Source organism: Pinus tabuliformis, chromosome J, assembly GCF_031772625.1.
Source record: "Pinus tabuliformis cultivar Carrire ecotype Pingquan chromosome J, CPIR1, whole genome shotgun sequence".
Lineage (NCBI taxonomy): Eukaryota > Viridiplantae > Streptophyta > Pinopsida > Pinales > Pinaceae > Pinus > Pinus tabuliformis.
In genome coordinates, this window is record NC_142295.1 from 1,188,667,804 (window position 1) to 1,188,680,559 (window position 12,756).

Below are 12,756 nucleotides of genomic sequence, written 5' to 3' on the forward strand. Positions count from 1 at the left end.
AAACACGAACATATAAAAATGTAATAACACGTTATTTTTGTATACAATGATAAAGCCACTTAAAAGATACTTCCAAATGAAAGTAAGAAGCCTGAAAAATAATCAGCTGATACATATCTATTTGTGATTAGGGATGAGATTAAAGGTGAAGTTTCAAAGGATATAGCCTAACACATATCTATTTGTGATTTGATATGAGATTAAAGGTGAAGCTGCTATGATATTGTTTCATAATGGGTGCCCACCCAACATTAACATAGTATTTTTTCAAAGGATATAGCCTGGCATTCATATGATTTTGAATCATTGGCAAGGAGGTCCAAGCATTGGATGAATCTCCAACACAAGAACCAACCATTGTTCTGAGAACAAAAGCAAACTTTTATGTATCCTCCAAGGTGGGAAGTATTCCCATGGTTTCGTTCAACTAGTTTTACACACATTGATTGTACGAAACGTACCCGGCCAAGCATTGAGGTTTTCAAATTCAGTGTTGCATACACTACTGGAGTGCTTTTCTCAAGATGGGTTTGGATGATGTGTTTGAGGCTATTAATAAATGTCTTAGTGATGTGACTACACGATGAAGCATGCAATATTACCGGATGCATTAGTCCCATATATAGAGTCATGTCCACCATATGAGCCTACAATATGTCAAAACAGAATTAAGAGAGACCATCCAGCGAGGAATAAAGAGATCGGATTCGGGAATATATTTTGATTTAAAAATGGTAAAGTTTGCAGCTTGTCCTTGAACGAAAATTTGTTTAGCATTTGGTTGTGGTTTGTTTAGCATTTGGTTGCAGGTTTATGTTTATAATTTTATTATTATTGTTATTGTTGTTGTTGTTGTTGTTGTTGTTGTTATTATTATTATTATTATTATTATTATTATTAGTGTTATTATTATTATTAATTTTATTATTATTATTAATTTTTTAAGTGAAAATTAAATATAAATAAAAAATAGTTAAACAACAGAGGCAAACAAAGGTATTTGAATGATAGACTGAAAAAAAAAAAAAAATCCAGTATAATGATAGTACAAGAAACAAAAATAAGTACTGAGAAAATGAGATAAATTCTGAATAGAAACAAGAACAGATATGAAATGATGGGACAGGATGCGATCGGAAGCGCAGGAGGTTTGGTAATAATTTGGAACCCAAAAGAAATTCAATTTAGTAATTGGATGAGCTTCCCAAGAATTCTAACAGGATCAACAAGAATAGTAGGAAGGATGGAGGAGGTCTTTATAACAGGGGTGTATGGACCACATATCCAAGGAGAAAAGGAAAACTTTCTGCATAATTTAAAAGCTCTGAGAAGTCTAATACCTGGAAAACAATGGATTATAGGAGGATATTTTAATCTGATTAAAACCTTAGGGGAAAAGAGAGGAGGGCTAAGGAGAATGGATAAAGCAATGGAGCAGTTCGGAGATTTTATAAGGGAACAAAAAATGATTGATATACAAACCATTAATGGAAATCACACCTGGAATAACCGCAGAGGGGGAGCTAATCAAATAGCTTCTTGACTTGACAGATTCCGAATCTCATAACAGATAATGATGAAGGATGTATTCATAGAAGCCACTATCCTTCCGGTAGCGGGATCAGACCATTGGCCGATTAAAATAGAAATAGATCTAAAGCAAAGACCTCCCAACAAACCCTTTAGATTCGAAGCCTTCTGGTTAAGAAACGAAGGATTGATAGAGAAACTTGAAGAATGGTGGAGGATGAGTGATCAAAGGGGAAAAAATAAGATGCACACCTTTAAACTCAAACTGAAGGAAATGAAGGATAAGTTAAAAAAATGGAATAAAGAAGAATTCGGTAATAGAGGAAAAAAAGCGACTGGAGCAGAGAATGGAAGAGCTGCAGCAGATAGATATCTTAGAAGGCATTCAGGAAGAGAGATCAAAGGAAGAAGGAATTATATTAAATCAGCTAGAAGAAAGAAGGAAACAAGAAGAGATTTTATGGAGACAGAAATCAAGGGTTCAATGGCTTAGGGAAGGAGAGAGGAATACTAAGTTCTTTCATAAAGCGATGGTATAGCATAGACAAAGGAACCGAATCTTCTCAATTAAAAATCAAGAAGGTCAAAGAGTTCTCCAACATGAAGAAATTGAAAAAGTGTTAGTCAATCATTTCAAAAACCTATTAAAGGAAACTCAGGGTAATAGATCAGAAGCCATATCAAAGATAAGCAGGGAGATTCCAAATCTGGTGACCAGAGATCAGAACTTGGCCCTAATGAGGAAAGTTACGATGGAAGAAGTGGAGGATATAGTCAGAAACATGAAAAGGAATAAAGCTCCTGGGCCGGATGGGTATACAGTGGAATTTTTCCAAGCTGGGTGGCATTTTCTTGCAGAAGAGGTTTTGGAGGTAGTAGAGGAAGCTAGAATAAATCAAAGAATATGGCCAGGAATAAATTCAACCCTGCTGACCCTTATTCCTAAAACCAATCAGGCAGACCAAGCAGAAGGCTTTCGGCCCATAGCTCTTTGTAACGTTATCTACAAGATAGTGACATCAGTAGTGGCTCAAAGGCTGAAATTGATCCTGCCAAATATTATCTCCCCAGAGCAAACCGGGTTTGTAGAAGGAAGGCAGATTTTGGATGGGTTAGTGGTGGCCCAAGAAGTAATCCACTCTTTGAAAACGAATAAAGAAAAAGGTATGCTGATCAAATTAGACCTTTCAAAAGCCTATGATAGGCTAAGCTGGAATTACCTAGAAGCTATCCTTAAAGCATTTGGATTCTGTGACAGATGGGTGAAATGGGTCTTGAGCATGATCTCTACTCCGAATTTCTCTATTTTTCTAGATGGTGCTCCAACAACTACGTTCAATGCTACAAGAGGCCTTAGACAAGGGGACCCCCTATCCCTCTTCCTCTTTATAATAGCAGCAGAAGGATTAGGTAGATACTTCAAGAAAGAATTAAGAGAAAGGAAAATACAGGGCCTGAGGCTATGGGGAAATCAAATTACAGTAACCCACCAATAGTTCGTGGATGACATAATGATATACTGCAAAGCATCCATGAAAGTGGTGAGAAGGATAAAGAGAATTTTAGAGATATTTATGGAAGGCTCAGGCGTGGAAGTTAATAATGAGAAATCCAGAACCTTTCTCTTTAATATAGTGGAACCTATTAAAAACCATTTAACCAGGATCTTGGGCTACAGGAAAGGGGATCTCCCAACCAAATACTTAGGAACTATGCTAGACTCCTCTTCCCTCAAAATAGGAAATTGGAAGAACATCCTAGAGAAGATCATGAAAAGATTGGAAAATTGGACTTTCCGCTCTCTGAACCTGGCAGCAAGGGTTGTTCTGCTTAAATCCACCATTCAGGCGATTCTGATATACCCCTTATCTGTGATGGCAGCACCAAAAGGAATATGCAATAAGCTTGTAGAGATTTATAGAAAATTTCTTTGGGGAGGACCTAAGCAACAAAAGAAGTGGGCCCTCTGTTCATGGGACAGCCTAACCAAACCAAAGGAAAAAGGAGGTCTAGGCCTTAGAGACCCATGGACTTTAAATCAAGTGCTAGCAGCCAAGTTAAGATGGAGATGGATGCAAGGGGGGCCGGACCTATGGAAAGAAATCTGGACAACAAAATATAATATGCCATCCACCCCGGAAGAAATTCTAAGGGAACAAGAAATGCCTCGAGGATCAGACATATGGAACCTAACCATTCAAAGCAGGGATCTAATTGACAGGCACATTTTCTGGGAAATCAGAGGAGGCCAGGTCGCGAGATTTTGGGATGAAGCCTGGCAACAAAGGGAGAAAATGCTAAACCTACAAGGAATGCAAGAAATCTACAGAACAAGTATGGACAGAGATCTCATTAAAGTCAAAGATTACTGGATGGAAGAAAGAGGAGATGAAGAATGGAGAGAATGGAAACCTCTGGAGGAATGGAAAAGGAATGCAACAGAAGATCAAAAAACGATATTTGGCAAGGAATTAGACTCCAGGAAGATAAAAAAGAGAGGAGGCAGGGATATTCTACGATGGGGCAATGAATCGAAAGGAGCATTCACCATAAAGGAAGCTTATAAAGTAAATATACAGCAAGAGCAGGGGGAGGAAGAGCAAAAGTGGAGATAGATATGGAGAAATAAATGGTGGCCGAAGATCAAAATGTTCACATGGCTGGTAGGAAGAAAACGTATCTTAACTTGGGATCGAATTCAGAAAAGAGGCTTCTCAGGCCCTTCAAGATGTTGTCTCTGTTATTCAGATGAAGAAGACCAGGAACACCTTCTTAATGGATGCAGTGCAGCCCAATTCCAATGGGAAAAGACTAGAAATCTATTCTCGGCCACGGAAAGAAACCCGAATGATATAATCCAAACCCTATGTGAATGGGGAGAAGGAAAGTTTAAAAGCAAGATAGTAAGAAGAGCCTGGAGCATTACAGCAGGATTCAACGTATGGAATCTTTGGAAAGAGAGAAATGGTCGAATCTTTAAAGGGAAATCTTCAGATCCCGAAGAAGTTTGGAAAAGAACACTAAGAAAAATCAGAGAAACAATACTAGCGGAAAACTGGGCAGAGGAAGATTGGAAAACCTCTGAAGCAGAAACAGAGATCCTAAACAAACTAAACTTGGAACAGGGGATGATCTACCAGCAAAAAACAAAGCAGCACCAACCTATAGCAAACCAAAGTCACGCAATTTATCTAAAGCCACCGGAAGGGTTCATTAAACTCAATTTTGATGGGGCAGCGAAGGGGAATCCAGGACCAGCAGGTTTCGGAGGAATCTTCAGGAACAGGCAAGGCGAGACAGAATGGATCTATGCAGAACACAGAGGAACAATGACTAATAATGAAGCGGAATTTATGGCTGTGTATCAGGGCCTCAAAATTGCCAGAAGAAACGGATATAGGAAGATAGAAATTGAAGGAGATTCTGCATTGGTAGTGGGTACGATAAGGAAATTAATCCAAGGGAAACAATGGGAGAAGGTAACTAAGAGATGGAGAAATGCAAGTATAGTCCGAGATATCGAGGAAACATTGAAAGGGATTGATTACAAGATCACTTCGCATGTAAGAAGAGAGGGCAATAAACCCGCGGACTGCTTAGCGAATTGGGGAAGTAAAGATTCATTGGAGAAAGTCGATGACAGCTGGACCAATCAGGCATCGATGGCAAAATGGGACGGATTAAAACAGCTCATCGACAATGATAACCATGACACAGCACAAGGGTAATCAAAATCCTGCGTGGAGCGGGAGAAGGAGAATAAGGCAAGATCAGGTGGCAATAAGGACAGGACAGAAGGACGGCGCCCTTAATTCCCTGACATCAACAATTAATGATCAGTCAGATCAGCAGGGACGCGGCCCAAAACGAAAACCGGTTATCATCACTGAAACCATCATTCAAAGCGTAAGAGAGATACGAAGGGGGGAGCAATCCCATCATAATAGAAAAGGTGGCGAAAATTCCATAAGAAGGAACAGGGGAAGAATGACAGGCAATAGAAATTCGAAGAAGGTGGCGAGAGAAGGGGCGACTTGGCAGAGAATCCATAACCAGCGCCTCAAACGCACAAAAATGGGAGAGCGAAGAGATAAGACAGTCCAGACTGAGAGGGAGGCTGCTGAGGGCAGGCACCTTGAACAGGGTCAAGTTAAAATAGAAATAGAAAGTTCAGACGAAATGGCGTACAGTCAGGGGGAAGGGCTCAGAAGCAAGCATTTCGAAACTGGGCAGAGCAGTAAAGGTACGAAGCGAGGCAGAAAGGGGGGAAGTTGGAAGACGCAAGAGCAGAGAGGAAGAGGACGCCCCCGTCAACCAACCAGCAATGCGGAGGGTAACCAGATGCAGAGAAGACGGAAAAGGGGGAATAAGTTGATCAGCACGGCGGTGCATGAAGCTGATCAGGCTTACAATTTGGAAACAAATGCAGATATAAGGAAAATCATTGATGCCATGGAGGATAGGGTGTTAGAGGAACCCTCCGACCCGGAGATGGAGGAATGGACCTCGCAGCTGCCGGACCCAGGCAACACGCGAGGCAGACTTACCCTTTATCGTCGCGCTCTCCACACCTACTGGGTGCTGAAGCACCTCTTGGAAAAGGCCTTGGAGCAAGTCGCGACCGAGATGCTAGAGATGGCGCAGGAAACAGCGGTAGCAAAAAAGGAGGTTGCTAAAGTGGAAGATCTGGTGAGGCAACAGAATGAGCACCTCAAGGAAATTCAAGCGATGTTGAAGGAGATGGGGAAGGCCAACGACATCAACAAAGAAGGAAGAGGAAAGGCGGTGAACCAAGAGGCCTGTTAACTGTTTCTCTTTTTAATTTAGAAGACCAATGCTTTGGTTTTGGAATATTGTTTTGTAAGCCATAGCAGTAGTATTAAAACTGGGTCTGTCAAGTAGGACTAGGAAAGAAGAGTTTTTTGGTAAAATATGGTGAAAGAGGGCTTAATGTCATGCTATGTTTCTGACTTTGTCCAGCATGAAAACTTTATTGAATGTCTGATATATAGGAGCCAACAGATCTGGTTTCCCTACGGGGCAGGTTGAGGCTCCTAAGTTTTGTACTTTTATAATTGTTGTAGATAATAGAAATACCGCAGTTCACAAAAAAAATAATTTGGAGCGAAGCGAGACACATAAGCACTAGAAATTGAAGAAGGAAGAATATATCCTTGTTGCTAATTTCTCTATTGCATAACCAAAGCCAATTGCATTGGTGGAGATTGAAGGAAATCCACCATTTAATAGGAAAGAAAACCTACTGAATCTCGGAAAGCTTATGTTCGAGGGTTAAGCATGAGTTGGGATGTAAAATTTTTGTAAGATTGCGGAAAGGGGTTGTTGTTGACCAACATATATGCCACCAAAACTAAGTAGTCTGTGATTTCCACTTGAACAAGGAATGACAAAGTTATAGGTTTCCTAGTAACTAGAGAGACTGCATCCCCATTTCTTGCATTAGTTGTGACAAATGAGTATAAAAACTAGGATCCACGAATATAAACATTATAACATGAGTAAGGTGAATAATGTTGTTGTACCAAACCACTGAAGTGGTTTGTACTCCTTGAGTATACTCATATCCATTGAGTGAAATATAGTGTTTGACTTGACTGGGGTGCTTGTAGGGCACCAGCTACCCTACATGGCTAAGCCCCTCTTTGTTTTCCTTATCATGATGTTAGAAAAGTGGGCAAATTATTTTATATACTAGCAATTTCCCCTAAAGGCCCGAAAAAAAATAACAGAATTGAACATGCCTATGATGTTACTACAAAAATGTTGGAGCAAAGGAAAGATAACAACCTAAAGGGTGAAAGATGGAGGGGAGGAAATGTGTTCAAGCTTGCAGTAGTCTCACACTTGTGTTGATGCCTACCTGACAGAAGTTGCTCGAGCCACCTAGCTAAAGCATTTTTTTCGAATCATACCACTATGTCAAAATGTTATATACATATTATATCCAAGTTATAAGATGCAAGGTAATGAGGAGAAATATTACCACAGGTCTCTGTGGGCACTGGCACAAAAAAATGTAATTTCACAGAGGAAATGACTAAAGTTAGTGTGGTGTTGATAATGACATTAAATAAAGGGCATATTTCATAGGAGTGACCTTCAAATTCTATGATATTATGCAACCAACATAAAGAAGGGGGTTTGTTTTAGAGTTTTAGATATCTCATTTTAAAATTTTAAAATAGTTTGGTGCCATTCCAATTTTAAATTTAAATTTAAATCTTGTCTAGCAAAAATTTGTTGGGATTGCAAATTTATGTGGTGTAGTTTACACAATCCAAGTTTCCAAGTAAACTTAAGGCATGTATCCATTTATGCATTCAAAAATACAATTTTAAAAATGAAAAGTTACGCATGCTATATGCATATATAGAACTAATATAGATCCATTTTGAAGAGAATTAAATCTTTTGAGGTGCATACTTTTTTTTCAAGTTTTGCGCTCTAAAAGAGGTCTCATAGGCTATCTTTTGCCTTGGAATTTAAAATTTTCTTTCTTTCTTTCTCATCTTTCCAAAAGTAATTACGGTTACCTTTGCACAACTCTTATGTTCCCACAATAATGAGTGACCATGTAAGTTAGCCGTAGTTAAGAAGTCTTTATGTTAAGGATGGCCATTCCTAACAAAAAAAAATACCCATTAAAGTTGAACACTATTTAAGGTGGGACTTTATCATAATTAGTTAAAGGAATTTTGTGTGGGAGTTATAATCCCTAAATCCCAAATTTGTATATGAACTTGACCAAAAATTTGTTGTGATTTGTGTATACTACTATGAAAATTCTAGAATATTTCATGGAGGTTAAATCCTTACCATCTACCTAATAATTATTGGTAATAATTCATAACTTGTTAATGTGAACCTCGAAGCCACCCATTATGAGAACATGGGTGTAATTCGTTTTTTTTCTGAAGTTAAAGTTGAGCCATGTCAAAACAACAAATGTACAAATGTCAAATGGAGATGAAAAAGGTAGACAATATCTAGCCTGAACAATTTCGAAAAAAAACGCCTTCTATGTAAATATATACTTATATGTTTAGCTGACATTAAAATAATGAATATTGAAATATTCTATTTATAAACAACATTGTCAATATTAAAATGTTTTCGTATTTTTAATATATTTTTTAAATACACATCAATATTACTTAGTCAAATATTTTATTTATGAACCACATTGAATGTTTTTACTATTATTATTATTTTTTTGTGCCACTTATAAATTTTATATTAAAAATTAAATAAATTACACTAAACATTAAATGAATTATACATATGTGTATCATTAAAAAGTAATTGAAATATTTTACTTTTAATTACTTGCTATTGCAAATTGAAATATTTTAGTATGCTCAACAAATTAGTATATAGTTGGATATACTATTAAACAAATATATTACTTAGTTAACTTGGATATTAGAACATTATATTTAAAATCTATATTGAAATATTTATAATACAACTATAATTTTATTTTATTTTTTCTCTAAAATTATATAAAATTATACTACTAATACTTTATTTAAAGTGACAAGAGGGAAAGAGAAATGCTTTTATTAAATAATAACACAAATAATAATAAATCCTGCAGATTATTCAATAAATTTAATCAGACTTTTTTTAATTAAATGGTGCCCTGAAAAATGCGACTCTGGAACACACATGTAATATCCGTAATAAAAAATTCTGAACATCCTCCTTCCAATATATAGAAGCATGGTTATGAACATAATAAAATTAAATTGCATCCCTCTTAAAGAGACTGAAGGGAGATTAAAAATAAATATACGCTGTTAAATAAGCCTCGAGGATCCCGCGGTTTACGGTTGTTGCAAGAACGAACGATATATATATATATATATATATATAAAACAATGATCATGTGACCTGCAAGATCACCGAGCTCACACACAGTTGACAAAGTGTCAATTGTATTATCATCTTCGAAATTACAAATTACAGCTCCCGAAAGTATCCAAGCGAACAAAACCTTTGGAAGATAACAACACTCATTCGGTGCAAAAATCTACTTCGAGGTTGTTTCTTTCAGCTGCTGCCTGCCATCGATCGAACACATATGCAATAAAACTGACTGAGAAATGCAGAGATTCTCTATGTGACTAAGTATATTGGCCTTGAAAGAGAAACCGTGCTATGGCTGTGACGCAGCAAAGGCATGTACGGTACATCAGTTTTGCTCCTCTGCATCGCATTGTACATTGCAGTCAGCGGGCTGGAAGATGGTCGACCGGATCTGTAGGAAGGAGCAATATCGCTCATATAGATTGGCATGGCTTTAGACTTTAACACAGAAATAGCCCTGTTCATTTGCTTCTTCTTCTCACTGGATTTATTCCAGAAGAAGAGAGAACTCTTCCATGACTTCCTTTTCTTCAAACCCTCCGCCGATTTGTGAAGATGATCCAACGGCGCTTTCAAATGCGAAAGCGACGGCACTTCCTGCTCGCCATCTTGATGCTGCTGAGCTTCTGCAAGCACCTGTGAACGGATATTAATTAATTTTTTTTATAGTAATGGGTGAATTTGTAACTTTAAAAGATTATTATAAATAAAAAATCCAAAATCGAATCACAATGGCTATTACTATTCACGTCAATATCATAATATTAAAAAATTACACTATTAACACAAACCTAAAAACTGTAAAATGTTCCTGGTTGTTTGATCTGTTAATTCAAAGTGCAAATATTTAGTATTTAAAAGGCGGCCAAGGATTTGGCTAAGAACCTGAGCGTAGTCTATTTGTGGATTAAAAACAAAAATACCAAATACCAAATTGAAGTATTCTACAAAGTAAATTGTGGTTACTCAAATCACCACCCACCTCTCCATACACAGAGAAAGGTGTGCTGTCAATGATGGAAGGCTCAGATGAATAGGGAAAAAAGCGAAAAGCCTCAAAGTTCTCAAAGTGGTCAAATGACTGCAGGGATTTTGCAGTAGTCTGTCTGCAGGAGCTTCGAAATATTCGAAAGAAATGTCGTGTATTCGCAGTGTCAGTTGATCGTCCAAGGCACGCCGACTACTGTTCACAAAATATTTGTAAGGGTACGCAGAGATCCACATGTAGCCAACTTGCAAGTTTCTGAACCTTGGGTTTGTTGTTAGGTTATTTTATCTCTCTACCGTAGTCGTCTGCTGTTACAACGGTCAATTCTTCTAAGCTGCCGTTGTAACTTTTATTGTCGTCAGGATATGATTACAATTACAGTAATATAATGAATATAATTGCGTTGCCTTGGATTCTGTGTACGGCTTAAGTCCGCATTAGCAACCACGCAGAGTCTCAACGACAACTGCTCTTCAAATGAGTGGATCCACAACGCAGAGTCCCAAGGACAGTCTACACATGGGTGTATAGGAGATAATAAAGGATGGTTAACAATTAGCATTATTTCAAATCAATTGGTTGCAGGTTGTTGAGTATTTGTAAGAACCAAACTTATTAAATATTATTTTTTTGGGATTAAAATGTTTTAAGTAAGTTATTCACTCATTTTTATTTTTATGATTATAATGATTTTTGAATAGTTTATTTCTTTATGTAATAGTAACATAAATAATTATAAATGAATGATTTATTTAATCCAATTAAATTTTAAAAAATAATATGTGATATAAATTATAATATAATGTACTGAGAAAACTCTTAATACTTAAATTAAAAAAAATTATATGTATTTCGACCTCATATTTTTAAATATATCATTGAGTTACTCATATATAAATGACAAAACAAACTCATATAACTCCCACAGTCCTAGATACTGCCAAATTGCCCCAGTTTTAGAGCATCTTACCATTAGAATTACAGAGTCAAGACCATTGTTGTTGGCTTCCATTCCGAAGCCTTCACATTAATGGACTCTGCCTTCCCCTGTGACTTAAATCTAACAGGAGCTGTGCGTACTCAATGTTTGTCGGTTTCTAAAACAAACTATGTCACCCTATGATTGAAAGTTGAAACACTAAAGTTAAGTGTTCGCAAAGCGCTTCTAAATAGTCAGATCAGCGCCAACCTTCCCATACACAGTGAGAAGTGTGACGTCATGGATGGAAGGCTTTGCTTCTCTTTAACAGTCGAGTACTTAAAAATCTTTTTTTAAGAGTCTAGTCTACTTACGCATCCTCTCTATGGTCCAACACTTAAAGGTTCTTATGATCGAGCATCCTCTCTATGGTCCAACACTTCAAGGTTCTTATGATCGAGCGATGAGCGGGTTGGTGTTCTCAGTTAGCTTATAAGGTGTTACCGGCCATTGAGTAAGTTCTTGAAGTGAGTGCAGCGGCTTTGCACCAGTCTGCGTGCAGCACCTTCGAAAGAAATATCGTTGTGGAGTGGCAGTGTCCGTTGACCGTGGGGAATTTTTTAAATTTTTTAAGTCAACTCAGTTCACGTTCAAAATTGAACTCTGTCATTGCATAAAATTATTTTTCATATAAATATAAAAAAAAATAAAAAAATATTATTTGTTTTACTTAGTCATTATTTTATGAAATTTTGTTGTTGTTTTATTTTATTAATCTTTCCATATATAATAATAATAATAATAAATTAATATATTATAATAATTCAACAAAATAAAATTATCATTTTTCTATGCAAGGGGAACAGTAATATTAAGAACTGTATTTTGGATAAATTCAAGGACAAATTATAGTAGGATAAAAAATAGAATATAAGGAAAATTAAGATACCATTAAAGAAAAAAATAATGAATTTTAATTTTAAACTTAAAAAATATCTATGTATTTTGACTAAAATGAAAAAGAAAATTAATATTTTCAAAATAAAAACAAACTCCCGTAATTTCATAGCTAAAAAACAATTCTTAAATTATTATTTTTTATGAATTTGTAGTATTTATAACACTGAAAAAAAAATTCAAAATAAAAATAATTCTCTTTTATATTTTTATATATGTATCAATATCAATTCACAATTCTTAAAAATAGTAACAATATAATTCATTTTAACTTTTTCACATATAATAATTTAAAAGTATTTTAATAAAAAAATTCAATAATAAAAATTTATTTTTTACGAAAAACCTAAAATAAATATGAGCCATCATCGTCGTCATTATAAAAAAATAATATATACTTTTATATTTCAATAAAAAGAATAAATAAATATTATATGTAAAATAAAAACAATGTTATTTAATATATAATCAA